Source organism: Oenanthe melanoleuca, chromosome 8 (genome assembly GCF_029582105.1).
Source record: "Oenanthe melanoleuca isolate GR-GAL-2019-014 chromosome 8, OMel1.0, whole genome shotgun sequence".
NCBI classification, from domain to species: Eukaryota; Metazoa; Chordata; class Aves; order Passeriformes; family Muscicapidae; genus Oenanthe; species Oenanthe melanoleuca.
In genome coordinates this window covers 19,189,594-19,202,363 of record NC_079342.1, presented here as the reverse complement: position 1 = coordinate 19,202,363, position 12,770 = coordinate 19,189,594, and the positions used below count along the sequence as shown (strand labels likewise).

General features: G+C 46.6%; 1 long non-coding RNA gene across 1 annotated transcript in view; it reads right to left on the bottom strand.

Moving 5' to 3' along the window:
- The window catches only part of LOC130256070 (uncharacterized), a 38,892-nt gene extending 26,735 nt beyond the window's left edge, over positions 1-12,157 (bottom strand). Inside the window, exon 1 of the long non-coding RNA XR_008841052.1 lies at positions 11,438-12,157. This is a non-coding gene — a long non-coding RNA (uncharacterized LOC130256070). The remainder of the gene's footprint in view (positions 1-11,437) is intronic.
- Positions 12,158-12,770: the final 613 nt, after the last annotated feature.

Below are 12,770 nucleotides of genomic sequence, written 5' to 3'. Positions count from 1 at the left end.
AGCCACACATCCAGAGGGCAATTCCAGCTTATGTTTCCCCACCAGTTCCCAGGAGCAAAGTGTAGGAACACCAGTTGGTATGGACACCCTTCCCAGGTTGGTACAAAGGTCCTTTCCTGCTCATGTGAATTCTCTGCCTTCAGAGAGCTGCCAGAACTTGACACAGAGGAAGGCCAATCAGGGTGGGTCTGGAAGAGAAAGAAACATTCAGGATTTGGGGCACTTGCATAACCCAGTGAGCTTCTTGCTCTTTCTCCAGTTGTGAGATGCACTACCACATCCTACTCCTCCATGGCAGCTTTTCATCTGTGCCTTCCTCCCTTCTCTGCCTGGGCAGTGTCTGTGGCCATGGGCACATGGGGGGACCTCAGGAGAGGCTCCTTGGGGTCCTGAGACCCTGAGCTAGACAGAAACAATGCAGAGGAAAGAGACAGAAGGCTCCATGGCTGATTGTACCTTAGAGCAGCAGCTGACTTTATACTTAAGCACAACACGTGATATTTCAATAAAGTCAATCCTATAATGAGGGATTTCAAATTGTCCTATCTCTGTCCCAGAATTTTTATGAAACTGTGACTGTCAAAGAAAGCATCCCTTTCCTCCATAAATTGCAGAGGAATCTGCTTTAAAGCCTCTTCCTCCCTGAAGATTTCAGTTTCTGCTGTATGGGGAATCCTGACAAGGTTGTCTTCTGTCACGCTAGACAGGCATTTTAACTTCTTACCTTGGCTGGGGACCAAAAATCCAATGCCAAGGTGGAAATATGTAATACAGTGAGCAAATAATTACCCCAACATTCCCAAACAAGCATGTGTGAGGGGAGAGGGAGGGCTGAGGTGAAATCTGATCAGTAGAAATGCAGGGAGTGATACCAGGGAATACCAGCAGGGAAAATGGGATAAAATAGATAAAATCTTCCCTACAAGACCAGGAAAGGGTTCCACCTGCAAGGGATGTCACACCATGGACATCTGTGTTGTTACAGCTCCAGATTTCACCCAAGCCACTTTCTGCCATGAGCCCAACCCCATCTACAGGGTGTTCCTTTTCTGCCCATCCTTGGGGTGCAGGAGGAGGGCAGCTCCTGAGCTTAGTCCTCTCCTGTGCCTACACAAGCACAGATGAAGAACTGCTATCCTCAGCCTTTTCCTGAGTCACTGCAGCATGGGAAGGAAGGAGCTGGTAGGTACCAGGGAAAGGGGCTACCAACCACAGCTGGGACAGATGCCAGCTCACACGTGTCATATTTTACAATACAAAAGTGAGTCCACATGGTCCAACACATTTGTGGTGCCAGCTGCAAGACCCCTTTGCAGGAAAATCAACCTGCACCTTCACCTGGGCTCAGTTCTACCAAAACCTCAAAAATATTAAATGTGAAAGGAAATTCAGAGCGAGCTGAAGGGCACTGCATTGTTCCACTCAAAGGAGATTCCACTTTCTAAAGAAAGTCCAAACCAACTGTCATCAGCCAGGGGGCACAGTGTCCCTCAGAGCAATGGCTGGTGCCACATAGGAGGTATTCAGTCTAAATTAACTCTCCCCCTAATACCTGAGCAAACATTTTCAGCTTGAGACTTAATATCCCTGGACATGTCTGCTGTCTCCCAGGTGAATCCCCAGATAAACAAGGTCAGCTCAGCCCTAATGCGGCTGTAAAAAGCTGTCAGTCAGCCCAGGAGGTCTGGTTGCAAGGTCAAACCAGTTCTGAAGGTTGCTGGGGCCAAACCTGGCCTGTCACTCATTTTAAGTGCAGGAAGGTTTGTTTTCTCATTACCATGTCAGGTATCCCAAATTTAGGATTAGCTGTTGGCCGCCACAACATTGTACTTTCAGAAAAAAATAAATAAACACATGCACACACACATCCCTGGCCCTAAATAAATCTGTGCTGAGCCTGCCTGCAGCTGGGAGGTGAAAAGAAATCTGTCCTTCAGGAAAAGGGAAAGGGGACTTTCCCACACATTGTGACAGTTTCTGGCACAAAAGAGCACCTAAAGCACAGAGAAACATCCTTCAGTTAAAATACCTTGTTGAATAAAGGCATTTCCACTGCTGAAAAGCCTCTTTGTCCAGCAGATGAAGAGAAAGGCAGGGCACCCTCTGTTTCCAGAGGGAACACATGGAACCTGTCCTAGTTGTGCATGGGATGAGTCCTTGGTGCCATGTGTGAGATGAATACATCATCTTCCCCAAATACCTCCAGCTATTCAAGAGTGGGGAGCAGTTTGCATCCTTTCTCCCAGCTGCACATCCCTTGTGACCAGATGAAGCTCTAGGAACAAGATCCAAACCAAACAAGCTGCCAGAGTCCAATCCAACCTTGGCTTGGTCCTCCCACTGCCCTTGTGGTACCAGCAGCAGAGCACAGGTACAACACTCTCAGCCTGGGAGATGAAAGGGAATCTACAGACCTGGTAATGAGGGAAAACAGCCTCCCTGGTGCTCCCCTACCCACAACACTTTAAGGGGAAAAGTTGTCTCTGTGAAGTAGATATTATGGAAATAATTCCGTAGGGAAACATATATTAAAGAGGCTCTTAAGGAACCTTTTCCCTTCCAGAAAAGCACCAGCCTCCATCATAAAAGTTTTTGCCTCTCACCAGAGCCTACATTAATTTGCTTCAGCCCTTCACCTTCTGATGCCTTAAACATAAGTTGATCCATGGCTGGTTTATCCCTTGCTGGGCGAACCAACAGGACTCCTGAACATCCTTCCTTCTTCCCCTTGGTGTTCAGCCACAGTGCTGCTCCTGCTGGGGCTTAAATCAGTTTTCCTGCTGCTGGGCTGGGCATGGACTGTCCAGGGCAGCCCAAGGCATGTGCCAGGGACTCTGTCTGCAGCTCAAGAGGAGGAGAATTTTTCAGGCTGTGTCTCAGGAGGGGAGGATGGGGAGCAGGGAGTTGGTCCAGCCTCTCAGAAAGAAAAAGCAAAGACAAATAAACTTCTCACAGGAGGAATTACCAGACTGTGCACAAAGAGGCAAACCTGAAGAGACTTGTGCCAGGAATGCTTGGAGTGAGACAGGCTGATGACTGACAGCAGCACCCTCCCTCTGCAGCAGGCTGTGGCAAAGAGCAGGAGAGGTGGGTTCAACTCAGCCCCTGGTGTCTCCACACATCAGTGGAGGTTTGATGTCTCACTCCTCATCTTGCATCTTCATGCTCCAGCCATCCATGAAGACTAAGGAACCAGGTGAGCTTGAATGTGATACCACAAAGAGAGGTATCAACCCTCACCTCCACACCAGTCAGATGCAGCAGAGGTGTCCCAAACCCCACTGAGAGCCCAACCAGTGTCCCAAGGGTGTAGAGAGGGTAGGTTGTCTCTTAGGGGGACACATCTTTGTTCCCCATGGCTGTCAAAAGACCCTCTTCACCTCTAGCTGTGCTAGTAAGTACTTATGCCAACACATCCATGTCTGAGGATTGGACAGCAGGATGATTTATGGAGAGAGATCATCTGAATGATGTACATTCATCTACAGCTCTGCAAAGCCTTGTCTCCCAAAGCAGAGCCAGACTGAGAAGTTAACTTCCCAAATGCCTGCAGCTCCAGGCTACAGTTCACTGCCACACCCCCAAAAGGGATTAGTTTTTAACCCAGACCATTTGGGTATCCAGCTAAACACTCAGCCCTATAAAACACTTACAGCCACACAGCCTAAGGGATGGGGAACTGGGGCATAGCTAGAAGAGCAACTGGGCCAGGAAAAGCTCATTTTCAGCCAAAGTGAGTGAATCATCTGTGACTTCAGTAAAATTGAGTTGACACCATCTGCTGCCCATCCTGGAGCAAACTTCTAAAATGATATCTCATGGTGAAGGAAACCTCCAGAAAGCAAAGACAACAAAAGCCTGTGGAATGCCAAGGGTGATCATCCATCACCTGCAGGGCTAGGGCATTTCCCCAAGAGTCTTCTCTTCCACACTGCCCCTCAGAGGGACATCCCACAGCCAGTTAACAATATCCTAAATTGTAATTTTTATGTTCTTTCCATTTTCAAGGCACATTAATTTCAAAACAAAGACACAAGACACTGTCCTTAAACATCCCCAATATTTCAAGTTCAACTTTGTTTCAACATCCCTAAAATTGCGCTTTTTCAACAATTAAACAATTCATCTTTTTCAGATCCACTCAGGACCTCATCTAGATACACATCAATCTTCTGGATCTCAAAGCCAAGGAGAAAATAGGCATTTCTTTCCTCTGGTCCTACAAAACAATACTGCCACAGTATTTGCCACCACTTCTAACCCAGGCTATCAATGCATTCAGACACTAGGTTTTCCTCATGTTGCAACTCATTGATTCTCAGTCTCATCCCATTACATCATGCTCTCAACATCCTAAAAAAATAACAAAACTCTTCCCCAGACAAACCCCAACTCAGCCACCTAGTCAAAAGTCTACTTCTTGCTGATGGCCTCAGAGAGGTCTCAGGAGCTGCTGTCTCTGAGGGGATCAGTGCATCCATTGAAGAAGGGGAATGATCCATTCATTCACCCATTCCTTAACCTTATTCATTCCATCTTGCATGTGGTGCTGCCCTTCCTCTTCTTTCCTCACCTCCCCACTCCTCAGGGCTTGCAGCTGAATCAAGATCCACTCTCCAGCAATTGCTGGAGCTGGTCTGATATGCTGCAGTGGTAGAGAAGCTTTGGCCCAACACCAGCTCTCTTCCCTTTCCCAAACCATGTCATTCCCATTCTGGAGCAGAGCATGATGAATGTTTTCACCACTATCAACACAAACATACAATGCAATGCAAATACTCTCACAGTTTACAAAACATATTCCTTCCCTCTCCTCCTGCTTTGCCTGCTTGAATTCAGAGATGGCCAGCAACTATTAAACACATCAATGTAAATGTTAGTAGATTGCTTCTAATAGGAAACAAAAATGTTTTGAGCAGAGCTAATTGCCGGGAAATAAGGTCATTCCAATATTTCAGCAGGGGGTTATAAATCTCTTGGTTCCTGCCTCCTTCCAGCATTAAGGTTTTACAGATGTTGCTGTCAGAAGGAGAAGAATGATTTCAGATGCTTGTTTCCACTGTACATTAAAAAAAGAAGGGCATAAATGTGTGCAGCAAATTGCTGGGCAAGTTTTCTACAAGAGAAAAAACCCACACAAATCTCAGACAACAAAATATAGAAAATCTGCATTGGGACTCCTAAAAACCTTATAATGATACAAAATGCTGAACACACTGACAACTGGCAAAACTTTAACACGTAATTCAAGCCAGCCAGTTGCACTGACTGCCAAATTGCTTGTTCCAGTCCTCTGCTCTTTTTTTACTCTTCTGCACCACCAAATTGTCACAGTACACGGAGGAGCTCTCTAGACCCAGAAGAAGAATGTGAACCATTCCATTTTTTCCTGAGCTGGAATAGGAGGATGAGAAGAGTCTAAGCAGCCAATACAGAGGAGAGCTGCTTTCTTGAAAAGCTAGACCTAGACCCAAATTCAAATGCTAAAAGGGCGGGGAGAAGGAAGAAAGCTTGTATTAAGTATGAGATGATGATTAGGGAAGAAAAGAGAACTCGATGGCTGTCTCCAAGCTGTCTTGCCAAGGTAGTTCATCATTTGCATCACTGCATGAGAAATATCCATGAAAGCGGCTGGCTCAGCTCCTTTCCTCTGGCACAGAGTGGCTGATGAGCACCCAGACAGCTCCAGAACTGGGGTGGAGCTCCCCACCCCAGCCTGACACCCCATGGTACGTGCTGTACATGGACACACAGTGTGGTCTCTTTGGAAACCATTCCCCATGCAGAAATACCTTGATAATAAAAAAAAAAAATAAAAAAGGAAAGCAAGACCTACAAAAATAAAGCTCTCAGCTGCACAATCAATTTGCTTCCTGGAAAAACTGGGGGATCAAGGAGAGGACCAAAGACAGACCACCACATACAAGGTTAGCTCCTGCAGAAAGGCACCCATTTAGTTCCTCATCATGGTTTTAATTGGGATAATGTAGGCATTACAGAGGACAATGCTCTGGCTCCTGCTTAGCACCACCAAAAGATCTGGGTCATGTCCCCCGTCAAGCAGATGTCCACACTGTCAGCAGTGCCTGCACCCAGCATCCAAGCCAGGCACCTGCATAGTGGGTTATGGATGTCCACATCCAAAACTGCCACCACAAAAGCCAAGGAAGCTGAAGTCCTGATGAGGAGATATACACAGAAGTGCACAGCTTTGCTCAGCTGTAACTCAATGAGCTGATTTAACTTTCACAGGTGTCACCATCACACGTTGCAGTGTGCTAAGGTGACCTTTTTTTCCACCAAGGCACAATCCACTCATTCTCCTTCAGCTTCACTTCCTTTAACTCCTCAACACCATCCAAAGGAGGGGAGGGCTCTGCATCCCCCATGCCCAGCATCCCCAGTGGTCTCCTTGAGGCTCAGTGGCTTCCCCTTCAAGGTATCAGGTTTGCTCTGAACACGGCCAACTTGAGCCATGGGACCAGGACCTCTCACAAGAGGCATTTGGGCTGCTTTATTTTTCCAATTCAGCAGAAACTGTGACTCTCCTGCTAAGAAGCCTGGAACCCACTTTGAAGACTATGGGCCTGTTCCAGATTTACACTGTTTTTCCTTAGGCTCAGAGATCACCACTGAGTTGTCTCTCATTCTGCTTTTGGCACTTTCTTCCATTTTAAAATGCAACCATACTCCCTCCCCCAAAATAAACCAACAAAATCAACATATCCAGACAAGGGACCATCCAGTTCAGCTCCTTTAACACTCCCAGGACAGCAGTACAACTTCTCCAGCCATGATGGGATTACATTTCGGACATGATTTCCACTAGACACAAGTGGCACCGCTTAAAAAAATAAACCAAGCCAGAAAAAACCCACAGGGACAGAAGAACAGGAGTCCAATATCTCTCTCACTCAAGTAGAGGGATTCATGGCTCCCTCAGAAACCAGACAACAACCATATATGAAGAAGCAGCTGTGTGTCCATCTCAAATCTCTCAATGCTCATGCATGGCTGGACCCCAGGGGCTGTATTCGTGTTCTCATTTTCTATCCAATGGCTACTCTACAGTACCCATGAGTAGGGTTATGTTTAGGCCAGCTGGACCTGATACTGCATTTGGAGAAGACAAGGATGCTGAGATGACCCATTTCAGGATCAGCCTGTTAATCACAGAGGTCAGCATGGCTTCCCCAGGCAGCAGGTCAGCACCTCCTGAGCCATGGGCTCAGGAAACCCAGAGAGAAGGAGATACCCCAGCAGCTCCACAGAGGACACAGCCCCAGCCCCGTGCAGGGGAGGGGGGCGGGTGGCACAGCTGCCAGGTGTGCACTCCAGGGTGCCCATTTTGGGAAGGCTCCCCCCTCCCTGGCTGTAAATACCAGCCCTGACCACAGGATCCCAGCAGCTCCCCACGTTCTTCCAGCAGATGTGCCAAGACAAGCTGATGTGAGGCTCCGTAATCAGAGGTTTGTTGGTCTCCTGGGACCAGTGAAAGCCCAGACTGGGGACTGAACCACTGACTCAAGTGCACAAGCAACTGAGCTCTGCAAGGGCCACAAGCAACTGTGGAATGATTTAGGAGATGAGACCTTGAATTTGCCAATTATTTATCTTCTTGATGACTCAGACAAGCAGTTTCACTGTCCAATCCTTAGGGGAAAACATATGGAACTAATCAGGCTAAGCCAAAATAAAAAAGGAAAAGATCAAATTAACATAAAATAAATTGAATGATGCACACAATACCAAACCTGATTTTTCTTTCCAAATAGGCACTGTATCTGAGATGCTTGTTCTTGCTCATTTATTATTCTTTAGCTTTTAAAGGGCAACACATGGCAGCAGAAGTCATTTTTACAAGCACAACAAAACATAATCTCTTCACAAAGAAAGGCAATAGCTGTTTATTCAGCAGGCCCCTCCTATTCATGACGTTGCCATCTGAAAATAAGAATGTCATTGAAAATAATAATAAAACAAGACATTTTTGTGATTAACTTAGAGACCGATTTCATTATTAAACCAGCGAATATGAGCAAGGTTTTTTGGTAATAGGAACCATGAGTTTGTTGCCTGTTTATGCAGGCAAAGGAGGAGACAAAATGCTGTGATGTTTAATGTTGGCTGGGACATTTGGAGGCTGTTACCTCTTGTGCCCCAGAACCTTTGGGAAAGTCACTACAGTACCACTTACCAGGAGCTAGATGCCTAGTTCTGGCTGAGGTCCATATTTTGGGATCTTCTAGAATTTGGGACCTGTGATGGAACACAGTGATGTCCAGAGCCTCACCCTTTCAAAGCCAGGAGCTATGGTATATTAATCTCTAGTTTCAAAGGTGTGCATGCAGATAAAAATTCAAACTTTTCTTAGAAGTTATAGACAACAATGAAATTTCATTTTGGGGGATGGAGACTCAAGTTATCAACCACATTAAAACAACACGCTTAGAAATAAAACTGAAAACTATTGCACCCAGCATCAGAAAGGACATAGATAATGTTGAGCCAGCTTAAAGCAGAGACTCATTCCAGCCAGCTCCTCTAAAGCCTTCCATCCCTTCCCAGCACAGGTGACTCAAAGCCCCTTCCCTGGGACCTCAATGCTTGACTTCAAGCCAGAGGCTCCTGCTTGCCTGCCCATTTCACTGCCTCCTCCTCAACACAGCCTCCCAGATAACATCAGCCCAAGGTGATTATGTCCTTCCCAGGCCAGCAAGCCAGATTTTCTGAATGACCTGCCCAGATCACTTCTCATCAGCCTCATGCATTGGTTGGTGCCAGAGCTCTTCCTCTACACAAGTCACCAGCTATTGTCCTGGAGCCAGACAGTTTTTCCCTCCTTGTGTTCACTGAGAGGCTGAGAATTTCGTGGTTGGAGCCATTCATTTCACCCACGCTCCAACGATTTGTGTCCCCACCCCATCATCAGGTCACTCAAACTTGCCCTTCCACTGTGCTCTTCCTGTTTGCCTTCTCTTCTCCACTGCACTTTGATTGACATGGTTAAAGATAGCCCTGTCAAGTAGGCTGTGGGCTGGGGCCAAAAAGGGAAAAGACCACACTCAGCAGGGAAAGGTACCTGCTGTGAAAGCTTATTTCATCCCTGTCAGAGGGATTATGTTTCACCTGGTATGTATCATCTCCCCATTCAACCAGCCCAATGCTCTGAAGCCAGGCCTCAGCAGAGAACATCCCAATGCTGGTCCATCCCTAAAAGCTTCCTGGCAGCTGCTAGTGCATTTGATGGGTTACTTATGATGGGTATTTCAAGCAGTTTCAAGGTTGTGTTTTCTATCAGGGAGCAGCAAGAGCCCAATTTCTGCCTGCCTAGCTCTCACTGACAAGGAGAGGGGTCACCCCCAGAGTGTGGGGAACCTGCAGCCACCCCGGGTGCCTGTCACTCCTCCCCTCCCTACCAACAGCTGCCCACTCTGAGACACCACAGTGGCCTCAACAGGCCTGCAAGCCTTCCCATCTGCCCCACTTTCACTTAAACAAGGCTTTCATCAGGAATTCACCTTCACTGGAGTCACAAGGCAAAGGAAATCAAGCAAATTCTACACAGCAAGTGACAGCACACCTTAAAACAGAGCCACAGCCTCATGCAGCATCTTTCCTTTCAGTAAAGAGAGACAATCAGCATTCAGGCCGACTTAAAAGATTGAGCAGGATGATGACAGCTCCCATTTCAGGGAGAAAGGCAGAGGGAAAGGGGATTTGGTTTCAGACTAAACCCTTGCGGCAGGCTCCCATCAGCACACACCCAAGGTCACACGTGGGAGGCAGCTTCTTTAAAATAATGGGAGAGTTTGGGGCTTTATTTACCTCCAAAAAGGCTTTTTAATTCTTCTGGTGGTGACTCCACGCCCAGGGACCTCGTGGGAAGCTGGCAATGTCACCCCTAAAGAAGCAGGTTTTGGGGAGCAGTGTCTGTGTGTGAGGATGGGGTGAACAGAGCCCAGGTGGGGGTCCCAAGTCCCCGTGGACGCTCACCTGATGAGCCCCATCCACACAGGGTTTCACACCTACAATACACAGCCCAATAGTGCCCTGCCACAAGGCAGGGTCAGGCTGACTGCCAGCAGCAGCAGAACTCCTCCCTTTCACAGCCATGTTGTAATGGACACCCAATTTGAGGCACACAAAGAGCCCATATCTCTGGCACACACCATCACAAGACAAAAGCACAAAGGATCAAGGCCAGGAGATTTCTGGGGAGCAGAGGGTCTGTCACTGCCCAGGCACAGCAACACCCAACAGGTCCACAGCAGCATCCCAGCACTGGGACAAACAGTTCTCATTTGTCTTATGCCTCTCAGATGTTACAAACATCTTTTTTTGCAGCAGAAAAGGGAAAATGGCATCAGCTGTTCAGGAAACAGAGAACAGGGCTGGTGGGTCATGGTTGTTTTGTCTCACCTGCAGAGGAAGGGTCGGGATTTACTCATGCAGCTCATTTAGCCCATTACCTAGACTTGGTTCTCACTTAAAACCAGCCAAGAAATACCAGCTCCTCAACACCACACATGCTGCTGATCTGTGGGCAGGGCAGGCAGACCTTACCACCAGTCTGATAAACCAGGGCAGCTCCTCCAGCAAGCAAGGTTCACTGACTTGCTACAGGTGTGTGATAACTCATTTAACCCTCAGTGTTTCTTTTACTTGTTGGTCTTTACCCGTTTTCTCCATTTAAATTAAAGCCTGCAGTACAAAGACAGCAAGGAAAGTTTTCCCACTGCATAGAGCTAGCTGTGCTTCCTAAAAGCTTTCAATACTGGAATCAGATGGAGTAGGGTATGATTTTTTTTTTTTTTCTTTGAAATAAAGCTTCAAGAGATGATACAGAAATCTGAGTCCACTTAAAAAGAGAAAAAACCCCAAACCATCTTTCTTAGTCCTTGTGGTTATTGGAAAAAAGAAACAAGACTAAAGAAAAAACAAACAAAACAAACAAACAAAAAAAAAAAAAAAAAAAAACAAAAAACAAACAAACAAAAAACAACAAACAAAAAAAAAAAAAAAAACCAAAAGGAAACAAAGAAAACAAAAAAAAACCAAAAAACAACCAAAACCAAGCTTCAGATGATTTCTAACTGGATTTCGTGCTCCCTGAGTGCCTGGCAGGCTTTCCAGTCATGAAGGTTTTGGGGCACCGAAGTCCCTTTCCCTAAGTAACTCCTCGGTAACTTAGGTGCTTTGGGGCATTTACTGGTGGGGAAAAGGGACCAGGAACACAGGAAAGACCTAAGCTTAATAGGGACCTCTACCTAAGGGATCCCAAGGTTTTGAGCTCCAGTGAGTACTCTGCCTCCAATAATGCCCTATGGAAGGGAACTCCTCAGCCAAACGTCCTTGGCACTGGACAAAAACACCCCAGCACCTTCCCCGCAGACAGCCCAAAGGATCCAGCAACAACCAAACCGAGAGCTCTCACCTCTGCTCCTTCCCGGATCCCAAAGCTGGGGCTGCCGGACCAGTGCTTTCTTCACCGTGTGTGATAGCCTATCAGCAATTCCGCACCGACTTCTAGGCAGCAGTAGGAGCCCAGTTAGTAAATGCCTGTCCTCACCCGTCTGGGCTGGGTTCGCTGCTGGAACCAATTAGAACAATTAGCAGCACACCAGCGTTTGTGCTAAGGACTCTCACATGTGGGTGTTTGCCAAGGACCTTTCCCATTTCTTGCCCGTCAGTATCTCCTCTCGGTTTGTGGGGGCTCTAATCTCCCCACTTTTACCCCTTTCCCCCAGAGCTCACATTGTTAAGGGACTGCGCAGTTCAGCGAGGGAACAGCAGCGTAGATAAGGCAGGAGTTAATGAATTGCTCATGATGGAAGAATAACAACTGAGCTAATTAAGGGTCTTCATATGCCTCCTCCAACCTTCATTAGCTGCTGTGGTGACCCTGTGCCTGCTCAGACCTACTCGCTCTCCCAAAGAGACCCAAAATCTCCCTTCTCCAGAGCACTCTCTATCACAATGTCAGTTAATGGATAAATCATTTTCCCCTAATTTTCGAAATTAAGGCTATGACTTTTAATTATTATTATTAATGCTACTGTCACTCGTGCCTTATCATTTTCATTAACTGACATTTTTAACTTTTTAAAACACATGTCATCTGAAATAAAATTATCTACTCTTACTCTGCGGTGCAGATGGACTTCAGCAGGCTGGACATGACTGCTGACAGATATCACATCCTTCAAGGACAACTGGACATCCAAGCTAGGTTTGGTTCTCAAACTCTGTCCACAACTATGATAAATTTTTCTTGAGGCACTTCTCTACCAGACTCAGCACATACTCTAAAAATTGCATTGATGAATTTCCGAGAAAAAAAATACCTTCTCCTCCCAGTCCTTTGGAAAAACAGCATAATTATCATCCTCCTGACTTAAACACCTGGACTAACTTTGGCGGCAATGATTCCGGGCTCCTTGAAGACATGCAGTGAATTCTTCTAAACCCCAGTAAGCTTGCCCTTCTTAAGGGACCTTGTCCTGTGAGCTGTGGTGAACTAAGAGCCAGTTTGGTCAAACTGGAGCAGTTGCTCTTTGCAAAGGCTATTTCTCCTTTTGCCAGACATGTACAATGTACTTCTGCCACATTTGAGAGTCCCTTTGTACATTGATCTCCTCACATGTAATACAGGCTGTTAAGAAAATGGGAACACATCTAAGCAGGGAGGAATAGATCTGCCACAGAGGGGCTTCAAATTCCATAGTGCTGAGCCCCCAGCAGTGCTGCTCTGCTGTCTATCTGGGAAG